At 39.0% G+C, this 15,776-nt stretch overlaps 1 pseudogene; it reads right to left on the bottom strand.

The window, feature by feature from the left end:
- Nucleotides 1-2,489: 2,489 nt before the first annotated feature.
- The window catches only part of LOC149024194 (glutamate receptor 2.7-like), a 41,338-nt pseudogene continuing 28,051 nt past the window's right edge, over nucleotides 2,490-15,776 (bottom strand).

Raw genomic sequence — 15,776 nt, 5'->3', positions numbered from 1 at the left:
CTTCTACTTAGACGGAATATCGTGCTATTGCATCTATTGAAACTGAGATGGTTTGGGTTCGCTCTTTGTTACGGGAGATTGGTGCTTATCTTCCAATTGCTCCAACCATCTGGTGTGATAATATTGGAGCCACCTATATGACGGCTAATCTTGTCTTTCATGCTCGTACTAAGTATGTTGAGATCGATTTTCATTTTGTCAGAGATTTGGTTGCTTCTCGACAATTTTTGGTTCGTGATGTATCTACTATAGATCAGCTTGCTAATATACTTACCAAGGATCTGCCTCGTCCTCATTTCTTCTCTCTCCGTGACAAGCTTACACTCATGGATTTGTTGCGCTTGCGGGGGCGTGTAGAAGATAGTGTTGTCACTTAGTAATGTACCCCTGATACATTGTATCATTCTTGGTATCACATATCTTGTATTCTCTATAAATACATGATGTAATCACTACTTACATATATGAAAATCAGACTCTACACGGAAGAGTGCTAAACAAATGTTAATAGTAGGTTCCACAATTTAAGTTGACTAGTTGGCAACTAGTGAAACAACAAAGGCGTCTGGCTCAAGAAAACCATGAATGATTTAAGGGTGGTGCCTACATCGAGAGCAACCTATACTATTGTTATATGACAATAGAGGAGTTGTTCATAGGTAAAGGAACAAGCACCTGGGGTAGAAATATCACTTGATTTGTGGGATCATCTAGGAAGGTAATTAATATACATAGCCGTAGCTAACAGTGTTTCTGCAGGTAATATGTTTAATCAGTTGAGAAAGCATTATCTCATAGTGTTTCCGAGAAACATATTGGGAAGATGGGTATAAGGTGGGAAATTAGATCTAATGTACAAATTTAGCTGTTGAAAATTTATTTTCTCCAGAATGATCAGTTTTTGTGCTCAATGTATTTTTAACAGGATTGCTTACCAAAATTATTCATAACTAGGGACAAGATTGGAAACCTATCTGTATGGTGGTTCATTAATTTTGTGTGCGTATATTTTTTATAGCATTTCAAATGTGGTGCACTATTGGGTTATAAGAAAATGGAAGTCTCTGAAGTAGTTCATAATTGGTCCCTTAACCTAAGGGGTCCTTATCACATCATTCATATATTGAGCATCTTAGTTTATCAATGTCCAATGGTTGATGTCTCTCAGACCACATATCTATTTTTTGGGTTCATAATATCTTATTGTACTTGAAAGAGATGCTTAATATAGAATCCACAACCTAAAAGTAGGAAATATGTTTCACAGAGCATTCTGTATGAGATTGAACTCAAGCCATTTTCGAATGATTTTGTTCTAAAAAATGATTTATATATGTGCAAATGTAAAACCTTTCTTTATATTTTAAAACCTCTTTGAGAATATGTTTTTTTTTTTTTTTTGGGGCTCTAATAAGGTTGGTAGAATCTTTGATATTGTATATTGGTTCATTAAGGATTGACAGTTATAGTGCATGCTTTAAGTGATTTTTTTTTTTTTTTGGGGGTGGGGGTGGTTTAAGGGGATTAATGCATGCATTAAGTAAAATTCTGCTAAGATCCTACCTCTTCAGTTTTGGTTCCACTCACCTACATGGCAATTTCTCAAATGTGATTGAAATAAGATTGGCCCAATCTTGGTAGTTCCACTAAATCCTTGATTTCTCTGTTAATTTGGATATTTCCTTGATTAGGAAGATTTTGAGTCTTTATTATTGAGTCCAAATGTGAAACGCAATTCTCAGTCAATGATCAAGTCATTATGGGAATGTACGATTGGACTGATTAGATAGAGAAGAAACATCTACATTAAATGTTCCTCCTGGAAATGTTCCAAAGCTTGCATAAGTATATCTCTGATGAATCTAATAAATGTTCCCCTTCAGGCCAAACTGATGAGAAAAAAAAATGTTGGGAACCCAAAACCTCAAACAATGGTAGGGAAATGCTTTGCAGTATCTACATTTTCTTCTTCTTCCACTTCCAAGCAATCCGATATAGTCCAGGACTAGTTGAACTTCTGCTGATCAACAAGGATGGACCATGAATAATCTTTCTACTTTCATGGCTAAACTCTACTTACAATACCATTTGCATCCCCAGTTAAACCTGTGAACACTGATCTGTCACTGTAACTTGCAACTCACTTTCCTGGTTCTTTAAAAGACACTGAATAGCGAACTCTTGGAGTGGAAGAGAGAGATGAATCGCTAGAATTGTAGATCTCCTCTGGTGACTTGATGGTCAATTCAGAGAGGGATGGAGCGGAGGCGCATAATTGTGAGGGTGTGGGACATGTTGCGTAGGAGAAATCCTCACTCTCTTTTCTCTCACAAGAAATCTCATGTAATTGGAGTGGAGCCACTCTGGTATCACCAGAGGCAATGCAGCAGGCTGTATTGAGGGTAGAATTTGAACTTGAAAAGGGGACTTGGTTCATGTCAGATATCTTTCTATTAAGCACTTGAAACCATTGATCCAGTGGCTGTGGGCTATTGGACACCTTTCGATCTATTTCGATATTTCAAAATTTCTCGACAAATCAAGGCTCTGGACGCAAAGGTCATTTGGCCATCTTGGTGGGCAAAATTAGGATCACTGGACCATTGAATAATCCACTCATGAACAGGTAACTCAGCTTCATCTGGGATTATAATGGAAAGAGAGGAGCCAAACCATAATATTTTACTCATTTGGCAATAAAATAGAGCATGTGCCACAGACTTTGCCCCCAGTCCACATAGAGGACACAAGTCGTCATCTACCATGTTGAGCCGAAGAAGATTTTCCTTCACTGCTAATCGGTTTTCACAAGCTCGCCACAGAAAATTCTTTACCCTTGGAGGGAGCATTGCAGTCGAAAGAACCTCCAACACCTTTTGAGGAGGCAAACAATATTCTGACTTACTGAATGCCCACGATTTGAGCCCACAGTTAAGAGTATCCTCCTCTCCTTCAGAACTTTCATAGGTTTGAAGGATAGCCTGCACATTGACATTGTGTAGTAAGGAGGACTTAATTTCAAAGACAAAAAAAAAAAATTGTAGAGGAATGACATTACATGTTTGTAACCTTGGTAGTTACAAAAGAAAATGTCAAACTAAACTCAAAATTTTCCATTAATCGTATCAATGGATCTCGGTGTAATTACTTACTTGATTGATAAGCTCAATGGTAGATGATATCTTTTCAGATGGTGGACTAGTTGGACCTGGGTGAGTAGTTCCAGTGGAAGTTGTTGCTTGATCAAAATTTCCAGTTGTTTTCTGGGAGATGACAGGAGGACTCCTAGTAGTTACCATGATGTTTGCAGAATTTTGGATCCGGAATCTAAGATCTCTGAATGTAAAACATTCATAATCCCTCCTCATGAACTGTTTTCTAATGATGTCAATTCTCTGCAAAAGGGTAGCATTTTGATCGATATTCCTCCATAGATTTCGATACCTCAAGAAAAAATAAATATTAAATGCAAGGAACCCTATAAATGAAATGGTTCCTGTGATGAGGAATAGGCCCCAAAAGCTTCTCAATGTAAGACTGGCTGATAAGGTAGTGGTGCTAGAGTCTGGGCAAATGGGATCTCCAAACCAATTCTTCTCAATCGTTGTCATTTTGTCTCCCTCTGTTATATTCAGGACTGCCCTTGAAACATCACTTACTAGAAGAGAACCTCTTGGAAAAACCTAAGGAAGTGACAAATTAAAGTATTCAACCGAAAAATTCATACAACATAAGGTCAGTAACATTACATAATAATGTGTGAATGGGGAAAGAGGGGAGAAGGAAAGTTACTTTTTTTTTTTTTTTGATGATAAAAGTGAAAGTTGGATTAGAGATTTAAGCAGAGGTTACATCTAGTGTGAGACATAGTGTCTATATAATTAGACCCTATGTGTCCAGTAGTCAAGCTGAGAAGCCAATCTCTTGTTGTGTCCTGTCTTAGATTACAAACTTCTAGTTTTGATGTGATTGGTATCATCATCGCTAGCAAAGGAAAAAGGGTAGGTGATACTTGTGATATCTCCCCGCCTTTAGTTAGGTGTTTGTTTAGAGTTTGATCACACCAAATGTACCGTAGTTGTACATTGGTTTGAATCGCTCTTCTTATTACAATCCAGATTGTTTCTAATAAAAACTTCAAAAGATGTCCTGGTTGTGCCCTGCCTTGTTGTAGATCCTTGACGATTCCATTTTCAAGTAGTCCTACGCTCCATCTGTCTCCTTGTGACTCAGAAGATATACCTGCACATAAGAGTGTTGGTAAGTTTCCAAAATTTGTTTGTGACATTAAGCAAATAAGACAGCTGGTTGACGAATTAATATCATTATTTGTTATCTCCTCTAAGTGATTTGGATAAATTTTTTGGTCCTTAATCCATCTATTTACATCATTTAATAGTTGGATTGGGTTAATGTTTTTATTATTCATGAGTTTTGCGTTCTGTTTAACCCAGATAAAGTAGCATGTTATTATGAAAATTGAAAAAAAAACCATTTTTTTGTATGTTTATCCATGTGCCGTTCATGAAAGAATGAAAAGCAAAGATTAAGGAGAGAGTTGTTTCGGATGTGCCCTGTTTGCAACCCTAGTGGTCCTGCTGCCCATATTCTCTTTGTCCATTCACACGATATGAACAGATGCCAGTTTGATTCCTCGACGCTGTTGCATAGTATGCATGTTTGGCTTGTAAGCATCCATTTGGATAGGATCTTCTTCGTTGGTAGTCCTGCATTTAAGAGACGCCAAAAGAATGTTTTAAATTTTGGATGTATAGGTAGCTTCCAAAAAAACCTCCACCACTGTGCTACATTTGGTACTGAATCATGGCTATTTATCTTAGCAAGTGCAATTCCTGCGAGTTTTGCAGTAAATTCACCTGTTGCTGAGATAAGTGACAACCATGAGTCCATAGTAGGGGTGGGGTTTATTGCAGAAATTGACAAGGAAAGGAGTGGAGGTATTTGGCATGTGATATTTTGCTGGTTTGCCGCCCTATTGCTTTGTAGTTCATATACCTCTCTGTGAGTAGCTTGCCTTTGCCCTATTACGGTATTAAAATCACCTACCATATGGTCTGTTGTTGAGTCAACCCAAGGATCAAACCAGAAGTACGTGTTGTTCCCATCACCAATTTTCCTTTTTACCATTGTGCGGAGCAGAGGGGTAATACTGGTGATACTCCTCCAAATCCATGATCCATTTTTGTGTTGCACTTTAGGGTCGAAGAAAGATGTTTTGGGGTAATATTTTGCTTTTATGATTTCTCCCCACAAGGAGTTTGGTTGGTTGAGAAGCCGCCATCCTTGTTTGAGTAACAGGGCACTATTAATCTGCTCCATCCTTTTGAACCCTAGTCCTCCTTGATTTTTGGGTTTACAGCATCGATCCCAGGAGATGAGTGTCATTTGTTTGATTTTGTTGGGCTTTCCCAGCCAGAATCTTTGACATGCTGCATCCAAAGTCCTGCATACAGTTTTTGGGAAACAAAAGCATTGCATGAGGTATATGGATTGTGATTAAAGTACCGATTTCATGAGTACTTCCCTTCCTGCAAATGAAAGATTTGACGCTTTCCATGTAGCCATCTTATTTCCAATTCTTTTGAGCAGGTGTTGAAAATTCTTTGTTTTTGCTCTAGCTTGGAACAGTGTAGTCCCTAGGTAAGAAGCATTATTTCTCATTTCCTGTATGCCTAAGATTGCTAAAACCGCTCCTTTATGCTCGTGGTCTACATTTCTGGAGAAGTATGCGCCACTCTTTTCGAAGTTGATTTGTTGTCCTATTATGTCAGAGAATAACTCAATAGCAGCTTGTATTGTTAGTACATCTTCCTTTGTTGCTCTGCAAAAGAGGAAAGTATCATCTGCAAAAAAGAGATGTGAGACTTCTGGAGCGTTCCTAGCAATTTTGATGCCTTTGAAAAGGTTTAGATTCTTGTATTCCGATAGAAGTCTAGAGAGAACTTCCATGATGATGAGGAAAAGGTACGGGCTGAGGGGGCATCCCTGCCGGAGACCACGGGATCCTTTGAACCAATGGTAGGGGCTACCATTAAGTTTTACGGAATATGAAGTAGTTGAAATTAGAGTTTTGATCATGTTGCACCAATGTGTGTCAAAACCCCACTGATGAAAGAGATGGTATATAGCATCCCATTCAACCCTGTCATAGGTCTTGGACATGTCAAGTTTAAGAGCAACAAAGCCAGTTTTAGCTCTTGTTGATTTCATATAATGGAAGATTTCATGAGCAATGATAATATTATCAGAGATTTGTCGGGATGGGACAAAGGCTCCTTGACAGGGTGAAATTAAGTTATGCAGGCATGGTTTCAATCTCCTAGCTAGTATTTTAGCTAGTAGCTTATAACTAACATTACATAAGCTGATTGGTCTGAAGTCCGACACAACTTTTGGTGTGTCGATTTTGGGAATGAAACACAGCAAGGTGTGGTTTGTTCCAAAAGGTAGACATAGATGACGGAAAAAATCCTAGACAAAGGAGCAAAGTTCATGATTAACTAGTTCCCAATTTTTTTGAAAGAAGAAAGCATTGAATCCATCCATCCCTGGTGCTTTATGTGAGCCTAGTGAGAAAAGGGTGGATTTGATTTCCTCTATAGACGGAGGGTGTGACATACCCAGTGGTATCAGGTTTGGATCTAATGGGGGGAAGAGTGCTTCTACAAATGTGGGATCCAAAGGGTTGGAGGATGTAAGGAGATTGGTCATAAACCCTAAAGGAAAGTTACTTACAAAGCCAAATCCATCAGTCTTGTATGTAGGGCCAACCATGTTGTACTTGGAACAATAATGTGAGAGGAAGAGCTTGAGGTATGGAATCTCATCAAATGCATCAGCAAACCCTCCATTGGCAGTGCCTTTGGATAAACCATCATTCAATTCCTGTATAGAATTATATATTTTAAGATTTGAATCATCGAAGTTCATCTGTTTCAAGAACCCTAACATGAATGAGCCACCTTGGTAACCGACATTATCGCCATTTTTCAGTAGTTGTTGTACATCAGTTACAGTTGGTTGGAGCTGCTGATTTGTTAGCATCGATGTCAAGCTCGCTGTATAACTTGACGTAAGGATAAGGACAACAAATAACCATATAATCAATACAAATCTCGCAAGGTTGTTAATCACCTTCTCCTTTGCACCCATTAATGGATTTCAGCAAATAAATTTGGATGTTTAAACGATCCTTAATGCAGAACTGACAACTCGGCTTTTTTTCTTCCATTGGCAAACTCTTTATACCAAATGTCCGGAATGTAAACCCCGAAGTCGTATAAGAATTAAACTAATAGTGCAGAAGGATCATTTAATCTACCTGTGAGCTAGGGCGTTTTCAGCATACTAGTAGTGTAAATGAAAAATCCAATCTTCAATTCACAAGCTTATATAAAATAAATGGTAATGGCAGAGTATGACTATAGTTACCAATAGAGTTACCCTTCTGAAATTGTTAATATGAGATGATTTCATTATCCACAGTTCTATTAAAAGGACGAAAGATGATGGACAAAAACAGGAGAGAACTTACCTGTGTGAAAAAACCATGGTGGAGAAGGAAAACCAAAATATCATTCCTATTTGATGATGAAGAGGACCCCTAAACTCATCATTTATTTGTTTGAGGGCCCAGATCACAAAACCTGTGAAGACAAAGAAAGCTGCAGTTGTCAACCAAAGACCTATGCTCAGAGGCTTCATGAATACCCATGCATTCTTCCCATTGTCCTCTTTGATTGGCACCACCATTGACACACCTGACTCGGTGTATGGCATTGTAAAGTCGACATACAATGATCTGTTTGCAATAATAGTTGTATCGCCCACAACAACATCAAATTTCTGTTTAGAAATCATAAGTATCATATACATTGGTAAAACAATATGTAGCATGAAACACAAATGATGTTCCCATGTCTCAATTCACGTTAGCATTAGGTGATTAACTCATATAAATTATTAATTGAATCAAAAGAAAAACGCAACCTATAAACCCTAACCTAACAAGCCAATCGGTCGTGTGATTTAACAAGAAAATTGGAAGCAAGAAGAAGAAGAGACACAGGCGTTTGATGACGGAGTTCGGCTCTTGAGCCTACGTCTCCGGGACTTTGGATAGAGTCCAATCTACTATAGCTTGAGAGATTACAAATAAACAGGGAAGAATAAGGGTACATAGATGACCGTACATGGCAGTAGTTGATGCTCAAATCAACATCGAGTCTTCCTCTTCATATGAGGAATGAAAGCCCTCTGGTATCGCCTCAAAGAACCAAACACAGAGTGAGATCAGAACATCAAGAACAACTCCAAGCCATCACCAAATCACTCAAGAACACCACCGAGTGATTCCCTTCCTTTGCCAAGCACTTTGCCTCAAAGTACCACAAGAATCAACCATCGAACGAAGGTAGAAGATGAAGAGCAGGAAGAAGAATAGCCATCTCCGAATCTCCAGAATCGCCAGAGCTCAAACCCCAAATTACAGAACAAAAACCCTCGACACTGTTTGCATACGTGAAGTGAAATAAACCAGCCCAACTATGCCTTATACAAACACATGAACCAGTCGATTCAATAACAAACCAGGTAAATACATGAAATACCCAGATTACCCCAACAATCTCCCCCTTAATCTGTAACTCTACACAACAACCATAGTAGACTGGGATTCAACCGTCATCTTCCAAGTGTACCTGCACAAACAAAAGAAAAGAGACCATAGTACAAAGCAATCAAAAAATATGCAAAGTACCTAGACATGCACTAACCATGCAACACTAAAGGACTCACAGCAGATACACCATGCAACAAACTGCATCAGGTAGAGAAACCCATTAACAACAACAACTCCTAGTTCACAACTCAACCAAATCAACATGGAGAGTACATATGCACACACCAGGCATATATCTCATAACAGAGAAAAACAGAACAAGAGTCATAAAAATTTGGGCAGCATCTCCCCTAAAACTGCAACATATGCAAACTTAATAAACAAACACAAGACATACCTGGACATCACCACACCATAGATAAATGAAAACAAGTATACAATCTCCACAAAAGGTAATAACCCACTACATAGACTTACTAATGCTAACCAAAGCATAATAAATATATGAATTAAAACAAATAAGACTTTAAACAAGAGACTAGTATAAACTTCAAGAAATCCATGGTGATATCCAAAACCAACCTAGATTAACAGAACCTCACACACATCAACAGATGAACAACATGGATCATGACATAATTGACAATGCCAACATAGCCCATGAATCTACCAATGCTTACAATATAAGCCAAGTCAAGTCTAAAACATATCACATGATACATAAAAGAACTTAACCAACCTAGAGAAGAGAGATTTGAATAATTCAAATATAAAACATAACAAATAAGCATAAATCCCTCCCCCTCAACCAGTAGATCCCAAAACTTAGGAAATTCCTAACAAATCCATGTATTTTCATTTCAAATTTTGATTTTAAAACCTTCCCCAAGGAATACAATTATGCAATCAATATGTAAACCACATAGATGCAGATATAATACACAGAAAAATGAAATGAGAAACTAGAGGCAACTGTCAACCTAAAAATGCAAATACAATGCAAAAAAACTCAAACATCAAGTATTATATATCAATGCCAAGGGTATTCAAATGAAATCACAACAGGATTCATTAACAAGTCATATTTTCAAATTCAGTTGTTAAAATGCCTAAAGAAGTTGCAAATCATTCTTTCTTCCACACTAAAGTAAAGAAAGACAACAAGTATCCAATTACCCATTAAAATAATGAAGAGAGTAACTCAAGATCGCAAACACTCTTATAGCCTTACATTTAACCAACAAGATGAAAATATTCTAAACAAACCCAAATAGGCAATAACACTCCTCAATCCATCGCTAGCTTACTACCACTACTCAAACCAGGATCTTTTCACCCACTCACCACACATGACAGGCACAAGTCACAACTAGACACATCCAGGTCACCTAGAGTAGAAACCAAACCAGAGATAAAAGAAGTAAACTCAATAAGACTTAACAACTCTGACCTACAAGACCAGACTTAATGACCACATAAAAATATAACTGCAAACAAGACATAATCTAACCAATAAAACTGGTGCAAGTCATCTTACCAGACAACTCCATAAATCTGACAAGAACTACTCCCACTCAAAATCACACAAGCTGACAGACCATATCCCCTGAATATCATGTGAACCCCAACAACCTGTGAGGACACACCCTCTTGACATCTCCTGTGTCAAGACCAGCACTCATGCTAAACATGGAGACTATACCTCTCCAAACACCAGGGATATACCTAATGCTATACCAAGTGAAATAGGAATCCTCATGTGTGTAACCAAATGTACTAAACAGTCTCAACACCACCTATAACCACTCTAGCATAAAAAACTCAGTCAGACATGTATATCAATGCAAATAAAAGCATCCATGAGAGTACAAAACATATTGCCTCAGATTTATTAAAATAAACAGCTTCCTTACACAAGCATATCACCTTAAAGATAAATAGACCACCTCCCTTTTAACAAAGGAACAAAATAGGATAAATCAAAGTGTGCACCCAATGGAAACCCAAATAACCAGGTCTTAAAACAAGGTCTATGCTAACACAGAAAGCACCTAGGTCATCAAAGGACCTCAAACATGTTTACTTCACCAGAATTAGACACATTATTATTAGATATCTCACCCTCTTGCAGTTTTCTCTTGTATGCAAAACAATTTTTCTTAATATGACCCACTTTATGACAGAAATAGCATCTCCTGGTGTTAGAATCAGTCTTATTATTATTCCCATTATTATTCTTGTTGTTATTTTCATGATTGTCATACATTTTACCCTTTCCCTTGGACTTCCCATGTTTGTAAGAGCCCTTACCCTTAACAAACAAATTGTCCCCACTCCTTGAAGTCTTTCCAGAAGTCAACAACTCTGACTCCCTATTCCTTAGAGCACCAATCAATTGTTCTAGGGAAATGTTTTGACAAGCATACTTAATTGAATTCTTAACTGTCACATCCACCCAGCCTGTACCCTATCTGGCATACCCGGGATGTGATCCACAGCCGCGCAGATCCATAGTTCAGGGACCACATAATCCACATCAACGATAATACAATCATGAACAGATAATAATCATAAACTAACAATGAATGATCATGGAATTCAAAAATAAGGTGTCAGACATAATCAGAGTGCGGAAATAAATATCAAATCAGATAACTTAAGAAGGCAGTGGGCGGAATCCACTCCTTCACCAAACGGAAGTGGGGTCAAAATTAAGTTAAGTACAAGTCTCAAGTTATGAAGATAAATTAAAGTTATTACAATTCTTCTAAGTTTAACTGTCACAAAAAGGAGTAGTAACTACTCATAAATCTCCTCCACAATGGATATGTCCTCCTCAAAAGTGAGGACCATGGAGAACCAACATGATTGCTCCCATACAACTCCAGGGCTAACCCTGGTACGCCGGGTGATCTTCTTCGGTATGGTCACCGAAGTCTTCGGTGTAGCTAGCCTCCGGATAGTAGTATGAGGTATCCGGGTCCGTCTCGGGGAGGGTGCCATCGGAGTAATCACACTGTAGAATAGCCTAACAAAATATTGCAACAGAAAAGGAATGAGTTCAAAAGAACTCAGCAAGGAAGTTATCCTTCCACACATAAACCACAAGATAATCATAAAATGATGCAGATGATATGAGGCATATAATGCAATATGACTTTATTCTAAGTATGCTGGTCATCTATGGTAGACATGCTTTAAGTCATAGCACCATACTTCTTTGGGTAGTCTCAGTCACTCATCACCGGGGTGACTTGGGTCCTGCATCCCTCTCGGACAAATCCATGGTTGGGGGTGTCGGTCACCGCTCTCTCACATCACCGTTTGGTCTAAGTATTGGCGCATGTCAGGGTATAGCCTAGCCCAATGCAAGTCATCTACTTAATCATATCATGCCAGTTCCAGATACTTCCATTCCTCCCCTCTAGGGATCCTTTCCGGTATCCTTCACACTAGAGTCACGGATATTACTCACCGGACTCATCAACCCTATTGGTCATCCACAAATGGTAAACGGGAAGCTCTCACGTCCCTCTCACGGATCATTTCACCGGTCTTGAGTGCCCGTGAGCCCAAGTCTAGCCATTTGTAACCCTACCAATAAATGGCCCCTTTCGGGTAACCGTAATGCAATTTATGTCCTCTCACGGGGTGGATACCGGTCTTGAGCGCCCACAAATCCACACTACTACCACGGCTTGTTCGGTCTCAATGCCCTTCCGAATCGGGTCTGATATGATAGGGACATCCTAGCCATACATCTAGACAAATCCTATGCATGTCATTCAATAACCCGGGAAAGCGTCAATGGACACCTTCGGAGAACATCCCATACTATTCCCTCCGATGTCCAAGGACAGAAGCACCAGTAGGGTACCCCTCAATCCCAAGTTATACTTAAGCAATCACATGCCCAAGTTCATCATATCAGTTCACAAGATACAACGTCATAATAAACATTCGATTCATGACATTGACATAAGTCATCATATATTGAAATTGATAAACATGATACAACATTGAAGTAATATAATGTAAACACAAAGCTACTGTTAAAATACATATGTAGCAAGTCTAACATGATAAGGATATGAATTAGAAACTATATTTACTAGGATAGGAATACCAAGTCAAGATTTCCATATCCTAGGTAATTACATCGATAACTATCCTTACCATGAATCGGAGAAGAGAATGGTCCAAGATCCAAGCGTGGCCCAAATAGTCTTAAAGTCCTAAACAAGCATATATGAAAGGTTAGAGAAGAAATCAGAACAATCGGAGATCAAACGAATCAGAACTGGGCAAAAGTTGCTGACAGCAACTCTATTGGTCGATACATTTGGTCGATAGTATAGACCAATAGTATCGACCAATTCAATTCCAGGACACAAGGCTGGCTTTTCGGATTCTTGCCCCATTTGGTCTTCCTGGTCTCGGATTGACATGAAACTTGGAGGATAGTCTAGGCACAACATGGGGACACTAATTATCAAGAAACTTTCATAATCCAATGGTCCATTTGGAAATCCCCAAATTGACATATTAAGGTTAAGAGTTGTAGATCATAGCATTGGCTATAACTCAATGCAAATTAGGGGAAAACATGGGGAATTAGGTAGGGAATCGTTTAGAAGTAACATGGAGCACATATGCAAGGTATAGATTAAGTAAATCACGAGCTTCATCTCAGTTTTGGTAAATAAAGCAAGTTGGTAAGCAATAAATCATGGAAATGTGTAGTCAATGATCATGAGGTGAATCAATCATAGTCACATCGGTGAAAACATCATTGTGTGGGGTTTAGAAGGTTCATGGCAAGGTGTATGCAAGGTTGCAGCACCTTGACCATGGTCCCAACAGTAAAATAGAGAAAAGATGAGTAAGAAAGTGATTAGGAGAGAGAGTCATACCTTTAGAGTGGAACAAGAAGGTAGGAATAAGTGGTTGGCAATGATTGATGAAGAAGATGCTTCACCACTACCAAGGAGGAGTTCTTGGGAGGCTCTCTCACGTTCCCAGATGTTAAAGACACGAGGATAGGGCTCCAGTCTCGAGGAATAAATAAATAGAAAAGAATATTCTAAGAATCTTTAAATCTGGGCTCAGCAGACTTGTTGGTCGATACATTTGGTCGATGGTATCGACCAATAGTATCGACCAATTCAAACTCTGCAGAATTTTACAGAATAGTACAGCAACTTTAGGTGCGGACTTGGAGGGCTATACAAGGTCAAATTGCATGGGGTTTTCTCCTACAGTTCACTCAAGAGGTCTAGTTTCAGGGAGTACCTTCGGATTATGCACCGGGGTCCGTTTGCTATTTCAACTGTCTCGCTCTTCATCAGTGCGCAGATTCTAACTTAACACTGGTAATGTGCTCAAGGAAGGAGCAACATCATCAATGTCCATAAAATGGAATCCCGACATTACGTCATCAACCAGTAGGGCCCATAAGTCCCTCCTACCACCACTTCGGGTCTTTGGACCTACAAACATAACAATGACCGGGTCGGGTCAGGGTTAGGTAAAAGCTGGATTTTACATTAACAACAAGATAGTCATTATGAAGGGAATTCAATAGGATAATAGACAGGTCTTGGTCTTCCAATTTGGTCTTTTCCCCAGTACTAGCCAAGTCTTGAATCAACTTCTTAAATACATCTAGGTTCTTATCAAGGCTGATTGTAGGGTCCATCTTAAACCCATACAATTTTTCTTTAGATAAATCTTATTACCTAAATTCTTTTTCTGGTAGATTTGTTCAAGCTTATTCCATACTTTAATAGGGGTATTGTCATCATCATCCAAACACCTGATAACACCATCAGTGATATTCCAGAGAATGCAACCAATTGCATTCTCCATCACTTCAGTTCTCAAGACTGGGTCAATGCTTTCAAAGAAAGCAACTGGGTCATCTATAGATCTTAGGAGTTTCTGCTGAGCCATTAAAGCCCTAACCTTTCTCTTCCAAATCCCAAAGTCCCCTGTCCCATCAAACTTCTCAATGTCTACCCTGGAACCCCCCATAGGAGTATCCAAACTTAGGTAAATAGGATTCCCCCCTAGACCTACTGCTCTACTCGAGCCTGTGGTAACTACACTGACCACACTGGGAGGAGTGCTGTCACATCCCGCCCAAATACACTCAGCCTATACCCAATCTGGGTTACCCGGGGAGTGATCCACAGCCCAAAAGATCAAGTTTAGGAACGATCATATCCATTTAGCACAATAACATAATCAAAAGCAAGAACAAATCATTGTATTCTAATAAGTTAACAATAAAAATTAAGAAAGGATCACAGAAGGATCACTAAAGAATATCAGAGTGCGAAATAACAAGATACCAAATCAAAAGACAACTGTAGAGTATAGCGGAAATATACCCCACAACATATGCGGAAGGTAGATCGAAATCTAAAGCAAGCTCTAAGCTAATACAAGTAAAATAAAAGTCTAGAAGAAACAAGAGAATCTAATCCACATCTTCAGCCGGCTCTTCTTCTTCTTCAGTCTTCATCCTCTTCACTTTAGGGTCATGCTCTTGAAGCTTCAGATCAGCATCTAGTGCATGATCCCATCGATGAATAAGATGATGCCGGCTACCATCAATGGGAGTCGTCAGTGCAGCCCAAATCCGAGTGTTGGCTGCCTCGCTGTTCATTACCTTGTCCAAGGACATCCGGAGCTGTACCATGTATGGAAAGGTTCTCCGTGCTGGTGTACAGGTTCTCTTTCGTACCTGCAATGTCATCTAAAAACAAGTCCCCCGAAAGGTATCCTCAAAAGAACTTAGCAAGTAAACCAAACATAATAAGCATCTTCACATGTATTCACAAGCAAACATATATGCAATGATATGAAACAATATATGCAAATATGCTTCTAACTCTATGTATGTATGCTGGTCTCTATAGGCAGACATGCTTTAAGTCATAGCACCATACTTCTTTGGGTAGGTCTCATCTCACAATGCCGGTTGGCAAAGGGTCCTTCATCCATCTTGGACAATCCATGGCTGGGGGTTAAGTCACCGCTCTCTCACATAACCGTTTGGTCTAAGTATTGGCGCATGTCAAGGTAAAGCCTAGCCCAATGCAAGTCTTCTACTTAGTCATATCAACTCAGA

This window comes from Hakea prostrata, chromosome 2, assembly GCF_041222555.1.
Source record: "Hakea prostrata isolate BN-2017 chromosome 2, UWA_Hpros_2, whole genome shotgun sequence".
In the NCBI taxonomy this organism is placed as follows: Eukaryota; Viridiplantae; Streptophyta; class Magnoliopsida; order Proteales; family Proteaceae; genus Hakea; species Hakea prostrata.
Note: the sequence above shows the minus strand (reverse complement) of the source record. Positions and strands in the feature narration are given on the sequence as shown.